Source organism: Lissotriton helveticus, chromosome 1_1 (genome assembly GCF_964261635.1).
Source record: "Lissotriton helveticus chromosome 1_1, aLisHel1.1, whole genome shotgun sequence".
NCBI lineage: Eukaryota > Metazoa > Chordata > Amphibia > Caudata > Salamandridae > Lissotriton > Lissotriton helveticus.
In genome coordinates, this window is record NC_136057.1 from 300,002,762 (window position 1) to 300,018,440 (window position 15,679).

Here is a 15,679-nt window from a genome sequence, read left to right on the forward strand (position 1 = left end):
ATGGAGCGGTAATTTCTTCTGGTAATTTCTCAATGCAAAACCCTCATGCTACCTCTAATTTACCGCTGAAAAAGGTGTTGGGCCCTTCACGCCATGTATTACCTCAGGAGATTTAAATAAACCTGAAAAGTCAAAAATGCAATTATTATTTAAGCCAATAAAGAGAGCTGTTGAGTATTTTAAAGGGTTTGATTTTCTAGTCAAAAGTTAAGTTTTTCTCTGACCCTTTATTCATTAGTAAGATATCAATCAGGTTAAAGAATTTGGAAAACAGGAAAAATAGCATTAATATAAACCATATTACAGTCTGAATATAAGCATCACATGTAGAAAAGAAAATGTGGCGCAAAATATCAGTCAAAACTCTTAAACAGTTTCTAAGAAAAATAGTCTTGCAAGGCTAATCAATAATTAAATAGTTTGCAAAAATCTCCCATTAAGAGAAATAAATGCATAAGTCAAATAAATCTTTTCAAACCTAATTAATTAGTCAAAGCATAAAGTTAAAGTTTAGCATCTAATTAAAAAAAACCTTTCTATCTGTTGCTACTCTCTGCATCTCTGTCTGTGTCAAAAAGAGCGAGCAGCCCACCCTTCACAGACCTCAAAGGAATGTGGCCTATCGGGCCAAAAATATGACGTGGAAGCAAGAAACCTACCCCATACTCTTCTCGGATGCAAATTCCCTTTCAAGGCTGCACTCGTGACGATCTCGTACCTAACCCATATGAATGGAAAAAAAGCAGAAGTGAGCTGAAAGCCATCCAGTGAGCAAAAAAGCCAGCTGAGCTCAAAAAGCAATATGAGCCTAGAAGCCAACCACGCCTCCAGAGAGGTCATTATTTATACTCTAATTCTTGGCAGAGTACACAAAAATGTTTCATCTTCACAAAAGCTTGTGCTTGATTGGTCAGTAATGATGGCATGAGGTCTCACTTTCCTGACTCATTCTAAAATCCTGACTATACCAGTTTTAACAAAAGAAGCATACATGATGAATACATTTTATATGCTTTTGCAACATTTACTAGGAAAAATGTTTCATTCTAATTCTCTTCCTTCCTTCCACAGTACAGGCTAGAAGGATACTTTAGTTAGCTGGTACATTGGCAAAATCACAAGAATGTTCAAAGTTCAAAGTGGCCTTGACTTCTTCCGCAGTTTGAGTCAAGCTGGTGTCTGCGCATGCTCTCTTCTCTTTAATGCAAGTCATACCCTTCCTGGATTCACAGGCAGCCATTTAATTGTAGGCCAAAAAACAAAACAGACACAAAGAGAATATTAATTTAATGTACATCAGCCCATTATTTTTCCCTCCCTTATACTAATACCCCTTATAAATGTTTACCTAGCCAAGCTATTAGTTAAATCAGCTTTTTCTAATTTGTGTACAACATGCAAAAATGTGCAACGTGCAACATAGCATTTTTATGCTTTAGTGTAAATTTTAAAAGCACACACAGTCAATACAGCGCACACAGTTAATACAGCGCACACAGCAACATTCTTTAATGTTTTAGATAGCTTTTCATGCAAAAAGCATTTAGCCCCATGTGTAGTGTTTGGTGCATTATTAATTCACACACATTATAAAAGAGGTGTTATTAACTGTAATATTTATATAAATATGCAACAAGCCAAAGGGTTTTAAGACAGGAATAGTGAATTTAGATTACAAGGGATGAGCTGGGAAGAGAGAAACACATTCTATTAATCTTCAAAGCTAAATAGGCCACTTTTCCCTACACTACAAAAAAACACATGTTAATTCAGCAAAAGCATTTCAGACTGAATAGTCCTCACTTTCATGTTTTTCATGTGCCATGTTTTTAACTTGCACAAAATGTGCGTGGCAATTTAAATGCAGTCTGTCTGAAGCACAAAAATAAAACAATGCCTGACTCCAGATGAAATCTGCTCCATCAGGGTGAAGGGGGAAGGAGGGAGATGATGGCAGGAGAGACGAAGGAAGGTCTGCCCAATGTCCGGCTGGGTAGGTGACGGCTGAGGAGGAAAACCACAGCCCATCTCCCCTATAGCTATCGGGGTAGCTCCACCGGGCATCGGTCAGGTAGCAAGGTCTCAGCAGTCGAGGGACAGATTACAGGGTAAATGTCATGAAGGGTGTGCAGGATCCAGGTTGGATGAGGGCTAAGATCTAGGTGTGGTCGATGACCAAATATTTGATAGTCTAGGAGTAGAAGTACATTGTGGTGAGGTCAACCGTGGTGGCCTTCTTGTGGTCTGGCAAAGTTCTTCTTACTTAATCCTCAGGATGATCGGGTTCATCCCAGTAGGTCTGGAACCCATGATTACTGTTACAGTCTATTATTGCAGCTTTTAAGCCGAGGAAACAGACACAGGGAATCCCTTGTGGTGTAACTTATCTCCCTGGTGACGATCAGCGGCAGGCGCCATTTTGAAGTCAGGCGCATTTCAGTAGGGACACTCTAGGAATAAAAATTGCTGGCTATGACCAGAGCGTCACCAACTGGCCCCATGAAGCTGGCGGTTCAGACTAGCGTCAAAATTTAAGCCCAGAGGTGATAATCAGCAGCTATGCACACTATCAATCCAGCGTTGAATCCAGCACTTGCAACCGGGAGCTGCAGCTATGTCACAAACAGTTACTGAGGGAGACCACAGTACCATCTGCCTACATGTCCCGCAATGCTCCCAGCCAATTTTAAACAATATGTCCAGACTCCACAGTAAGGAGATCAGCTCCGCTACTATTCCTGGGGGTAACACCACAATAATAGCGCTCCACAGTCATCCGCTAGTTTGGTCCGTTTGCTAATTAGCCTGATGCACATCTCGCTCACCCCACCACAAGTGCCAGGAGCGCTGATCCGTTACAGCCTGGTGCACTCCCAGCACAGCCGGACATGCACCTCACTTGTTGCAGCACCTGGGGACAGCACCTCCACACAATTCTGCATGAGAATAACTCTGTCATCTGCCGCCATGTGAAACTCCAACCGCAACCCCTCGCCCAGAGCTCCGATAGCAGGTGCCCTCTGGGAGCGTGATCTGTCATGATTCCGCCTCATCCAGGATGGCAGCCTCCCCGTAAAATCAACAACATACATCAAGGTATGAGCCCACCCTAGGCATATAACATATTATGCTTCATATCAGCAGCAACCTAAGTACATGGGGCATAAATAACATCCTGCATTAGGCCTGCACCTGAGGCATATTCATACGCAATAGACATCCTTGTGGGCATCACCCACGTAACACATCATCAGGCCTACTCCTTTTAGCGTAGGGCACAATCGCGTTTGCAGTCATAGGCTGAAGACCCTGTTATGCAGATCTCCAACAATGTAGGCCCTAGGGAGAAAACATTATCATTAGTGCAAGTACTTCCCGCAGCGACCCGGCTAGCGTTAGGCCTACATAAATCATGCATGGAACTACCTAGGCATTGCAACCCTGCGGGGAAAACAGCAGGGAACGTTAGATTCTTACAGTAGGCAGGTAAAAAGGCCCCTGGTAATCTCGGACCAATGCAGGGAACGTGTCCTATTCAGTGCTCATAATACACCCATTCAAATATGCATCCCAAGGAACCACTTCTAGACAGGTATGCAGTCAGTAAGGGCAACTTTTCTCCCACAGACATGTACTCAATATAGGTAATCAGGCTCACTTAGGTAGGCGAAATCTGTAACAAGGTAGACCATCCAGATGGCAGAGTTATTGCAGGTGTCCAGTCACTACCAGTGTCACTTCCTTGGCAGACCTATATTCAAATTAGGCGCAACCACATTTAGGTAACAGCTCTTGTGTATGTGGGGCCTCACCCTCTACTCAAGATGTGCCTCCCCTATTGGGACTCAAAGGAAATATACTTGGGCCAAAACGTCACAACTGCCCACTGTCCAGCAGGCAGTTGTGGAAGATGCAGCCACAAAAATTTCTGTTTGTGGGGGCCCTTCTCCGGGCTTCTGGCAGTGCAGGAGTGCCCCCAAAGAGAGCACTGGCCCAACCGGGCACTCAGCTCGTTTACATGCGGGGGGCAGGCACGACAGTGTGCCCCGACACACTCCCCTCCAACCACAGGACCACCACTGGGCCCCTCATACACCAGCGGTCCAGGGCCTCTCGCCGAGCGACTCCTGCAGTCCCTGGGCACCGGCAATGCCCCCTGACAGGTCCCGCTGCTGGGACCTCTCCTCCTCAACACCCGCGGGGCTCTCCTCTACTCACGAGAGCCCCGCCAACACCGTCGCCCCTCCTGTCTTCACCAGGGCCTCCTCCTGTGACCCGGCACCATGACAGGGAGGGCAAGAGGCTCCAGACAGCTTCTGGGGTCTCCCTTGACCCACCTCCGGGGCTGCTTGAACTCGCAGGGCACTGACCGGCGGGGTGGGCTCTCACTCGGGTTTGTTGACACCACGGAGCACTCTTTGCCCGGGCCACCCCTCGTGGGGCCCGAGACTCCCAGATCGACTTGCGGAGGCGGGGCAAGCTCCCGTCATCCTATCCTCTCCCACTTACTGGCTCCTACCGGCAGGGGCTTCTGTCTTGTGGGCCCCACCCACCTCTAGGCGGGCTCCAAAGCTTTCGTGCCTGTGGCACCTCTTCTCCCCGGGCAGCAGCAGTGATATTGGCGGTTCTGAAGCGTGGGGTAGGCTCCCGCCGTATTTAAGTCGGCACAAGGACGGCCATACGCGGGGTGGGCACCCCCTTAATTTTAAAATATGCAGAGCACAGCCATTAAGCGGGGTAGGCTCCCGTTTTTTAAGTAAAACGCCAATACGGGGTAGTCTCCCGTTAAATCAACATCAAAACCACCGGGTAGGATCCTGCTGGTTTAAACAAATGTGGGGTAGGCACCCGCTTTTCTCCTGCACATGGGGGGTCCCACACACTGGGATTCCTTCACAACCCGGCGGTGCAGACACCAGCTCCTTTCTCCTCCTGGGCAGTACCCCTAAAGAGCTCTCCTTGTGCAGGGGTGCAGGCAGGGAGTACAGGCTCGCAGGGTTTCTGTTCTCACACAGAACTGTGCACAGAGGATTGGAACCTCGGCGAATTAGGGTGACCCAAAACTCACCTTAGTACCCAACTTACCCCTTACCGAGCTAGCTACAGTGTCTCATTGGTCTTATCAAACTCCCAATGTTTAGACAAACCAGAACATGAACTTACAGTACCTCAGGATACGTGGAACTCATGAACACTCTTTCGTTATATTATCATTACAAACCAGAACATGGAGTAAAGAAGAACACATGTGCATTTGAAATGTTTATTTACTAATGCCGTCTTCTCAGGCGCAGTATCTTAGGTAATACAAGTATACTTATTATCAGTAGCAAAGTTACCAACATAGTTACTAATACATAAAAAGCGAATGGTGACAGCATGTTAACATGCTGTAATGAATAAGAGTTAACAACACTTATGTCTCACCCTCCCTAACACATATATTATATTATTATTTAAGAAGGTCTCTTTGGGTTGGTTTAGGGCGGGCCCATACCTTAGTGTCCTAGCATGACGGAATCACATCAGCATACACCAGCTCTCTCTGCATGTGCACCGCATCAAGTGTGTTCTATGTGCCTCATGCAAAGCAATATCAATCCCTCCTAAAGCCAGAGTTGGCAAAGGCTGCACTTGTGTTATGACTATGAAGGCGTGGAGATCAGACCTCATAACAATTCCATATCGTGTTGTTCCTGAAACTTCAGCACTCTTCCTGCAGACATAGTTTATTAAGCAAAGCTGATATCAGAGCAATAACATATTATTCTCACATAAACCACGGCAAACTACTAGGTTGAAAGCTAAGTCAACAATTAAGTGTCGTGTGCAGAAGTTGCAAGAATGGAAAATGGCGTTTAAACCTCAAATGTACCTATGCTAACTTAACATGATATAAGGATATTCAGGAGCTACATGACACCCCCCCTTGATCCGAGAACGGACTAAATATGATAACAGAAGTGCCATCACATGAGAGCAGAACTCAACAGTAAACGAGCATGATCCGAAATCAAACATTAAAAATTAACGTTAAAAAGTAGCCCAAAAATATAACGTGGCTCAAGCCAATAGGCAAGGAAATAATAAAAAATTTGACAAATAAGTCAATAAAATCAATGAAATGCTATTGATCAGCATGTCAATCCGAGGCAGTGTCTATGACAAAACTGTATATGCAAAGTAAGTGGCAACAGCCTCCAATAGGAAATCACTGTCCTCATCCGAAAACAGTTCAGCCATCCAATTTAAAAGATGAAAAGAACATACGTGTTCTCCCAGCACCGGATCCTCTATAACCATCAGAGGACAGCTCGGTGGGTTTTCAAGAAAACTCAGTTCCAAGAAATTCTGTGCTGCCGACAATATATCCCAGGGACCAATTAGTCCATGCGCCACTGCTAAGGCCATAATCCTCTCGTCAGAACAAATCAACTCGTGAGCAATGATAGGACTCATCAGCTGATTAAAATCGACGTCAGGAGAAACCGGTCCGCAGAGACACAAATCAATGGCCCAATGGAAATCACAGGTCAGGCAGTGAAATACAGGCTGGACACAGGTGAAATAGGAGAATCGAAAAGATAATCCATATGCCGCGCTCAATGTCGCCAATGGCAGTGTGCCATAATATTCAAGCATGCGGTTGCGAAACTGCGTCAGTAGCTGTTGCGCGGGGTCTTGCACAGGAAGGACATCCATATTTAAAAAGACAGAAAACCACTAGAGCGCCAGCCGCTAATGCAAGTAAAAATGGGAATCCTCCAAACAAGGATGAAAAAATAGAATGGAAGAAAGCAGGGATGACTCCAAAAATCTTTTCAAAGGAAGTCATGAGACCACTGCTAACAACTTTAAAAAAATGTGCTAGGCCTTTTGTGGAGGATGCGTTAAAGATAGTACGAACCATCGCTCCGAAATGCAAAGGCAAATCAGTATTCAAAAGAGCCTGAACCTCAGTACGGGTGTTTGCAATGTGAAGCACGAAAGTTTCACGGGCCGAGCTCAAGGCCACCTCTTTCTGGGACAAAAGAGCCCTTATTCTTGCCATGCCGCTGAATTCTGCTCCCAAGGTTGGTATCTGTGGCCAGATGGAATACTCCCTATGTTCATGTGTGGGAGGATAAAGCACATTTCTGCAGCAAATAACCCGCTCACTTACTGTTACGATGAAAGCTATACCTTTAATTAACCCACAACAGTCTTCATTATTGAGTATCAAATAACTACCATTTTCTAATAATTTAAACGTGGGGATGATAGCAGGAACTGGCGTGCCTTGTAAAACGCAAGCCATATTCGGTCGGTCTTTGTTGCATGAACCGTGTAACTGTATGTGTCTACACATTAAAGAATGATCTGGCGTCTCAGTACACTCCTCCCCATTCAGATAAACGTCTTGGTCTTCCTTGAAACATCTGTATGTGTATGGAAGTGACCAGACTTCATGAAGGAAACCGCTACCTAAAGGTTCATAACGACCAATGGGTACATATTTCATACAATTCGAAAACTTATATAAAGCAAAAGGCAGCGTTATTAAACCGTGGATAAGCCACGTTGCAGCAGTGGCTTCTGCCACCGAAAAAGGTAAAGATTCTAACCTTTCAATATGTAACATAGAAAAGGAAGCATCGCGCATTGAAAGCAAGCGTTGTTTGTCAGTCAAATTAAACGGTGCAAATAAGGAAGAAACGTTCATGTACCCCCAGGGAACTTTACCATTCTTCAGAGTCTGAAGGGTCCATGCAAACTGCATGATTGATCGTAATTGATTCTGACTATGGTATAATACTGACACTTCATCATGCACAATATCGACAACTGACGACACAATATTATCCAATGTGTAAATTCTAGAGGAAAGCACGTTAATACTATTGTCAACAACCGCAAGCACTTTCTCAAGATTCGCCTGATCAATAGCCCTAAGGCGTGTAGCAGCCTCAATCTGTGATAGTTTCCAAATTTCATTGTAAACCCCATATAACCACCTTTTCGACCTGCCACTAGCCGGGCCTTTAATGAAATCATTCAAATCCACGTCTGCATTCAGTTTAGATAGGTGACTCTTAACCGCAGGTAAAGTTGAATGTTTCAGCCAATTTTGACACAATTTGCCTACAGAATAAGAGGTGACAGTGTGAACCAAGTCAAACCGGGGATCAGATCTAACAGTTTTAAAACCGTCAGTTAAACCCAAAAATCTATTTTGGCAAGAATCAGCACTACGGTGCCAAAGCAGCCAACCCTTAGGATTCATACTGGAAATGTTAAAGGAGGAATTAAGGAGTAGAGCCTGTAATTCTCTAATGGACAACTGAGTAAAATTACTCCAACCATCATATTCCTCCAACTCCGGGAAAGTAGGGGTGTTTAACTGTTTAGAAGTAGCCAATCCAAAGCATGTAGTCTGGGAAATTGTTTCATTTAAAAACAACATATGATTCGGGATGAGACATGCACGGTGCAAAGCCTCAGTGCCTTGTACCTGCCAGGCCCTTGAACCCCAAACTGATTTAAGGTCTATTGTTTCCTTCCATAGCTCATAGCCTCCAGTAACTAATTGATCAAGGAAGGCTTTCAAATACAACAATTTAGTATCGGTAAGTCTAACTTTGGACATTGGCTTGTTATGAAATTTAAAATAAAAGGACTCGGGATTGGACTGGTTAAAGTCAGTGAAATAAGTATACTTTTTCAGAAATGTTTCTGAACTCCCTTGTTTAGGTGCTGGGCAATGTTCCCACTGAGTAAAATTAACAGTATCCCTTTGGGATGATGTTTTGTGTAAGAAGTGATTGCCATAATGTTGGTAGCAGAATAATTCACCATAATTAGCAGATTCTAAATATAAATCCTCAGCATCAAAGGCAGCATAGTATTGCAAATCAGAAAACAAACTTTCTACAGCATTAACATCCCAGTCATCAGAACGAATGTTCTGTTTCACCACATCCCCCATATTCACTCTAAGTACATTAGGAACATTAACGACTTCCGTTGGGCCATGAATCTGAAACCGAACTGCATCCCACACGATTCCATCAAGGACAGGCCATGCTGTGATGTTAACCAAAGTCAAGTCTCTTTTAAATCTGTGTGTAGAATGTGACGAGGAAAGCGGGGCCAAAGTTCCATTTAAATGAGTAATGCAAGTTCTTTCCTCGACATAGTGTCCATTGATGATTCGAAAAAAATAAAACACAAAACCAATTGACATAAAAAGGTAAACCGAAAAAAGGACCAGCCAAATGTAAGTCCAAGGGGGAATCAAAAAATGTTTTTTAAACAGGCTAGCATAAATTGCAATTCGAGAGGGTTTCTTCGAGGCAAGGGAAGCAGAGCCAAATGAAAATCTGGATTCCGTGGCTAAACGTGCTTGCAGGTCAGGCATGGACAAATCAGTGGGGTAGGCATAGTCTATCTCATCAATGTTAGTTCCGGGTAAACTATTTAATAAAGGACTGGAAAGAGCAGGTAAGTCGATGGCCACCTCAGGTTCAATATTAGAAGTAGTGGGCATAACTGAATTTCTCACAATGGAAGGACAGGAAACAGCCGGTGTCATGCTAAGAAGAATCGGCCACTCTGTGTATCTTGACATTGTCAATTGAAATAAACCTGTTTTCCTTACGACCAGGAAGTGGTGGTAAAATGACTGTTCTTGTGCCCTTCACTCCAAGGACAGGAACCGGAGCTCGATAGGAAGGACCAAATTCTTTCTTGTTATCGATCTTCTCTCGAACCAGTTCGCCAACTTGGGGTAGCCAGCCAACTACCGGGATCTGCAAGGCATCATCCGACGTGGAGGGCAAATGTTCCTTTGCAAGACTGTCTCTGGTCTTTTGTAGATTCTGTAAAACATTGCAATGTTCATCTGCGTCAAAGGAAGTGGCGCGAACCACACAGTCTAGACCGTCAAGGTCAGGGACGTACATCTTGATGCCAAAGAGCATTTCGTATGGGGTCCGCCCACCCAGAGACCTTCTAGGGAGATTATTAAGAGCACGCTGCACGCCATAGAGGTGAGCCAGCCAGTTTCTGCCAGTGCCTATAACTCGGGCTGTCAAAGATTGCTTTAAATCACGGTTCATTCGCTCAACTACACTGTTACCCTCAGGTCTGTAGGGAGACGAAAACTTGACTTGGACCCCCAACAAAGTCATGGCATCCTTATACGCCTTAGAGGCGAAAGCCGGACCCTGATCCGAATGGAAGGTACCACAGGCAAAAATCTCTATAAAGACACGCAAATCTCTAATGACAGTCCGTGAATCAGCGCTGCGATGTGGCCATACCCACACAAAGCGTGTGCATGAGTCAACTGCTACTAAGATGTACTTATACGCAGTATCAGATGAAAAAGGACCGCAGTGATCTAAATAAACACAACCTAGCGGTTTATTAGAAATGTACAACTGAGTCTGTGGCGGACGCGTAGCAGTCGAAGGTTTAATCTGCTGGCATATGTCACAAAGAAGGACATAATCACGCGTCTGTTTGTACAGTCCCCGCCACCAGAAACGTTGTTGTAATTGAGTTACTGTGGCCGAGACGCCCGCATGCGCAGACGCCACACCTTCATGTGCCGCTGTAATCAAGTCTGCTCTGCGATCCGAGTTGGGAATCAGCCGTTCCCCAACGTCAGGAATCGTCACAAAAGGAACCTTTTCGGTACTTAAGTGGTATTTGTACTTCGAAGGGAATCCCGCAGGATGTTTACTTCCCTTCTCAGAGGCAGCAACTGCCGCCAAGATGTCGCTATCAATCTTGGTTTTGGATCTAGTAACCGCTGCAACTAAGTATGTAGATACTGCTGTTTTCGCCGCTTCATCAGCAAGCGAATTGCCAACAGCGTGAACTCCCACGCGCTGATGACCGAGAGTATGAATCACATAAACGAGTGGCAACTTAGCCTTAAGCTCTGCCACTCGAACCCAGATCATTTTATGTTTTATTGTGCTACCCTTGGAATCATGAAAATCATTTTGAATCCAAAAGAACAAGTTCTCATTGTAAGACTGGACACAGTAGTAAGAATCACTTACAATCAGAGTAGTAACACTTGGATCTGCGTACTCCAACGCTAGTAAAAGAGCACGAAGCTCAGCCAATTGTGCAGTGCAGTCGCCCAGGGGCAACGTGTGTACCTCCCTGGAAATGAACTCATCGTTCAACATAGCACCAACCACAATAGCGCAGGCGGAAACGTAGGCATGTTTAGAGCCATGCGCAACCTGCGCCGACCCATCAGTGTAAATGATGCAATGGAAGTCCTCCAAAGGTCGCATAGCCAGAGGAGCAGGATGAACGAACTCATACTGCAAGTACTCCTGCGACCGTAATGAGGCGTCAAAAATAAACGTGACATCCGTGGACGTCAATGACGCTGCCCATTGAATCCACCGTGGGTGCAAAGCTTTAGAATTCGGTACAATGGCTTTCGTGACTGCCTCCAAATGAGGACAGGGTGTTACCACTAACATGCGCTTCCCCTGTGACAGAGCTCGTTCTTTAAGAATCGCCATCTGTACTGCAGTTAAAACTTTCTCCACAGTGGGAAACCGCAATTCAGCCGAAGTGTACAAGTGTGACTTGTAAGCAATAGGTACTGTGTCACCTTCATTAAAGGTCAGGTACGTGAAACCCACCGCTCCTGGAATTATTCTTATCACCAGGTTGGTGTGGTTATCACGAGTCAGTAAGTATTCAGAGGCGAGCAGATCAGCCTGCAATGATTGCAAAATGGCAGAATGCTCAGGCAGCCAGCATGATTTTGAGAAAGTTGGTTGTATCAAAGCATACAAAGGCTTGATACGCTGGGCATATTCCGGAACATAAGTTCTGCCGAAATTCAAGAAGCCCAGCAAAGACTGTAATTTTTTCAGTGTTGTAGGAGCGCGCAATTGTGCGCATTTCTCCAAGAAGTGAGGAGCCAAACCCCGACCTTCATTGTTCAGCTCATAGCCGAGGAACAACACTGTGTGTTCCGCAATGTGCGATTTTGCAAAATTAAATTTGTAACCCATATCTGCAAAGTTACAAATTATTGAATTTACACGACACAGATGCATCCAAATTTCGTCGTCTGTGAGATAAATGTCATCCACATAAGAACATGCATCCGGATCGATACTCTCTAAAAGAGTGACTATTCGGGAGGTGAAAACTCCAGGACTATTCTTGTAGCCCATCGGGAGTCGCCGGAAGCGTTTTTGCACACCAGCGGACGTAAAACTTGTCCATTGGGAGCTAAAGCTATCCAGTCTGTGGGCATAAAAACCGTTGGAAATGTCAAGCGTTGTCTTGAAACGCTTACGCACTAGACTATCCACCAGGGCAGAGCCGTGAGTATTCTGTACTGCACAGTTATGGCAATGCGAGTTCAAATGCCGGTAATCCAAAACCAAACGATATGATCCGTCAGGCTTGGTCACAGTGAAAAGGGGATTATTCATCGGTGACACACACGTTTCAATAACTCCCTGATATTCCAATTGTTCAAGGATTTCTGCGACGGCAGCTTTTGCTTCACGCCGTATGGGATATTGAGGCTGAGGCTGCGGCTGAGACCGCAACGGAATTTCGTGGCAAGGAGACAATTTATCCCAACCACATTGGTTGCGGTACAGAGCCGGCGCAAGAGCCCGAGCCCACTCTTCAGCAAAATGCTGCGCATGCTCTGTTGAGACAGTTTTCGCGAAACTGGGAAGGATTACCTCCTCCCCTCGCGGCGCCGCGAGCACAAAAGGTGGGGGCCAGTCAGTCTCCGAAAGCAAAATGTCATACGTAGAAGAAAGATTCTCCCAAAATACCCCTCTGACAGTACGCTGTATGTCACCTTCAATTAACAGGACAATTTCAAAAAGTCTTTCAGGGGGAGCTAGTCTTGTATCGGCTGTTTCTATTACAACGAACACTTCAGTCGCTGTCACCCTCAGTAGTGGATGGAGCGCCTCTCTGACTATGGTAATCTCCGCCGCGCTGTCCAGCAAGGTCAGAGCCCACGTCAGATTCCGAAGCCGCGTTCTCACTATCTGTGGCATATCTATGCGCTGTTAAGGCTGCGACTTTCTTTTTCGCAAACTGCGGACGCTTAGGCGTAGAATCCTCCTGCTTCACTGCGCCGTCCGTCTGGCGGGACTGACCACGTCCTTGTTGGCCACCACGTCCACGTCCACCACCTCCTCCACCGGTCTTCGGGGCCGATGTGTCCTGAAAGGAACGAGGAGAGCGTTGATCAGAACCCTGAAATCGATCAGGTGATTTAATCATCGCGCGATCGCGCAAATCATAAACTTTTTCTGTCGGCGCAGGAGCTTGTATTGCAGGAAAAGAATCCTGAGTCTGTTTATTTTGCTTCCCCTGTGTCTGTTTTTTAGGCCAATTCTGTTTTTTGGACTTGGGCTGGACATCTGTCACAGCAGATTGTCCCTGAGGTTGTTTTTTCTCCTTTACTGAAAAATATTTCAGACCTCTACTTGTGCGGCCAATTGTCTTATAAGCGGCCACAACTATCTTTGCTAACTGTCGGGGTTTATCGGCATCGGGCAGAGCAGCCAAAGCATTCGACACCTGAAAGTTCACCGCATCTCCTTTAACATTGGAGAGAATGAGATCACTTACAATCTCAAAAGAACCACACAGGCGCATACCCAATTCAACCGCTGCCTCAGGTCCGTGATCATTCTGAACACGTTTAATGATCTCAGGCAGTGCATTCATAGACGGGGTGCCAAAGCACCTCGTATAAACGGCTGCAAATGTTTTCCCCCAGCTTTCACAGTCAACAAGCTCAGGAGTTAAATCCTTCGGTAAAGTGATCGTCAACATTCTATGCTTATCAGCAGGAGTAGAATTCGGAAACACCGCCTCCAGTTGATCAAACTTCTCAGCTAGCCAGAATGGGAAGTCATCGTTGTCAACTGGACGCGCACCAAAAACCGAATTTACCATCACCGGATTAAGACGCATACCGCCTCGATCCAAAGGAACGGCCACACCCCCCTGGGGACCACCAGGTAGATGTCGACCGATGTATTGCACTAATGCTCGAATCACGGAAATGGAGACCACATGTAGCCTACGAATTTCTGCAAGGGTACAAGCGCCGTGATTCGGGTGCGGGGTAAACCCACCCAACGCAGGCCAGTTAGCACCTGGAATTGAGAGTGGACCTAACCTCCCAGCGGACAAAGAGTGGGGGAGGGCGCCATCAAACCAAACTCGATGCTGCCAATGATCAATAGGTATTTCCAGTGCCCTGTACGGAGTATATTCAGCCGGGACAGCGGAGGCGGTGTAGGAGTGGAACAAACCAGAAGTTGCGTCCACTGCCGGAAACGTAACCCAAGAGTAAAACAACTCAAAAGGGAACGCCGGATCTGCACCCACCACTAAAATCACAGCCATACTGTCCACCGGGACTTGGTACGCCTGCAGATGTGTGCGCACCGCTACGCGACTATGTTGCGCAATGGCCACCGCCATGATAACACTGGAAAGAAGAAAACACAAAGAAGACTTTGTAGCACAACTGGGTAGTAATTCAAAGAAACCGTTTAAGAAACAATCAGGCTTGAAAAAGACCTATTTCAAAAAATAGGTAGGTTTCACCGACACCCCGTTTTCCGGAAACGGAGGTGAAGGGGTTAAGGTTTGAACGATATACTACTCGAGTGTCATGATATAAGACCACCGAAACCGTTGGGCGCCATGTCGCAGGGTTTCTGTTCTCACACAGAACTGTGCACAGAGGATTGGAACCTCGGCGAATTAGGGTGACCCAAAACTCACCTTAGTACCCAACTTACCCCTTACCGAGCTAGCTACAGTGTCTCATTGGTCTTATTAAACTCCCAATGTTTAGACAAACCAGAACATGAACTTACAGTACCTCAGGATACGTGGAACTCATGAACACTCTTTCGTTATATTATCATTACAAACCAGAACATGGAGTAAAGAAGAACACATGTGCATTTGAAATGTTTATTTACTAATGCCGTCTTCTCAGGCGCAGTATCTTAGATAATACAAGTATACTTATTATCAGTAGCAAAGTTACCAGCATAGTTACTAATACATAAAAAGCGAATGGTGACAGCATGTTAACATGCTGTAATGAATAAGAGTTAACAACACTTATGTCTCACCCTCCCTAACACATATATTATATTATTATTTAAGAAGGTCTCTTTGGGTTGGTTTAGGGCGGGCCCATACCTTAGTGTCCTAGCATGACGGAATCACATCAGCATACACCAGCTCTCTCTGCATGTGCACCGCATCAAGTAAGTTCTATGTGCCTCATGCAAAGCAATATCAATCCCGCCTAAAGCCAGAGTTGGCAAAGGCTGCACTTGTGTTATGACTATGAAGGCGTGGAGATCAGACCTCATAACAATTCCATATCGTGTTGTTCCTGAAACTTCAGCACTCTTCGTGCAGACATAGTTTATTAAGCAAAGCTGATATCAGAGCAATAACATATTATTCTCACATAAACCACGGCAAACTACTAGGTTGAAAGCTAAGTCAACAATTAAGTGTCGTGTGCAGAAGTTGCAAGAATGGAAAATGGCGTTTAAACCTCAAATGTACCTATGCGAACTTAACACGATATAAGGATATTCAGGAGCTACATGACACAACTAGGGGAATATAGCGCTCTTGC